Source organism: Aplysia californica, unplaced genomic scaffold, assembly GCF_000002075.1.
Source record: "Aplysia californica isolate F4 #8 unplaced genomic scaffold, AplCal3.0 scaffold01249, whole genome shotgun sequence".
NCBI lineage: Eukaryota > Metazoa > Mollusca > Gastropoda > Aplysiida > Aplysiidae > Aplysia > Aplysia californica.
The window spans coordinates 94,701-96,085 of record NW_004798519.1 but is presented as its reverse complement, the minus strand read 5'-3'; the positions used below and the strand labels follow the sequence as shown (position 1 = coordinate 96,085).

The 1,385-nt window shown below is 38.3% G+C and overlaps 1 protein-coding gene across 1 annotated transcript in view; it reads right to left on the bottom strand.

The window, feature by feature from the left end:
- The window catches only part of LOC101858593 (protein scribble homolog), a gene marked incomplete at its 5' end in the record, with an annotated part of 97,722 nt that overhangs the window by 2,065 nt on the left and 94,272 nt on the right, over positions 1–1,385 (bottom strand).

Sequence of the window (1,385 nt, the reverse complement as noted above, 5' to 3'; positions counted from 1 at the left end):
TACCAGATACGAGAGTGCATGAATATCTAACTCTGCAAAGAAATCCCACTACTAAACTGACACATGCCCATCATGTTATTAATATATATATATATACCAAAATGGTCACTGAGACAGCCTCTACACTATAAATACCAGATACGAGAGTGCATGAATATCTAACTCTGCAAAGAAATCCCACTACTAAACTGACACATGCCCATCATGTTATTAATATATATATATATACCAAAATGGTCACTGAGACAGCCTCTACACTATAAATACCAGATACGAGAGTGCATGAATATCTAACTCTGCAAAGAAATCCCTCTACTAAACTGACACATGCTCAGGCTATCTGCCATGTTGTTGGCTTCACAGTCTGGTCTGAAAAAACTTTTTTTTTTTCAGAATGGTATCTTTTTTCCCACCTCACAAAACAAGCATTATTTTAAAAATGATTTTAAATATCTTAAAAAAAAAAAATACTGAGAGAGAGAGAGAGAGAGAGAGAGAGAGAGAGAGAGAGAGAGAGAGAGAGAGAGAGAGAGAGAGAGAGAGATCACGCTTTGGGATCGGCGGGGGGAAATAAAACGTAAAATTAGTAACACTAAAGTCAAGGAATGTTCCGCTGGCCCGGAGGTAGGGGCTAAATCTGGAGCAAGTCAGTGTCGTCCGTGTGTGTGTGGGGTGATGATGACCGCGGTCTGAAACATGACCATGTCAAACCGCCTCAGGCCCGAGAGCGTAACCACGTGACACATGAGACCAGGAGACCACGATCCGCGCCTTTCTGTTCGTTTGATAGGCCTACCTACAAGGGTGTTTGGCTCTTTAATGACGTAGCGGCCTCATAATATTATAATGTATCAGATCAGCAGCAGAAAAAAATGGCGAAGTCGCGGCACATTTCGTAGCACCATATTATTATGTCATACACAGTTCAGGAACAAGAATTTATATATTTCTGTGTAATTTTCCACCCATTTTTGAGGAAATATGGCAAAAGTATTCTTCTTAAAAATACACAAGAGAGGAAATGTGTAGGGGTGGTTTGTGCATAAGATTGTCTTATACAGATAGTCGTTAGAGCAGGTTCTTCTACTGCATGTATGTTATTTTATTGAGACATGCCCTTTCAAGTTTCTGATGAAGAAATTAGAAATGAAATTTAAAAAAATCTATAAATGAATCTTTTGGTCAGAACTCAACGTTTTATGTTACTGTTGTACATTGTATTGTATAGCGCTAGGAGCCTGTGCACTTTAATCGGGATTTAGCGTTATATAAATGTCATTTATTTTTATCATTAATAAAACCAAGTTCCGGTCTTTTCAAATCGTGTCCCAAAACAGCGCGTCTTTAAAAGAAGATAAAAATGCACACTTTCAATGAGTGAAGAG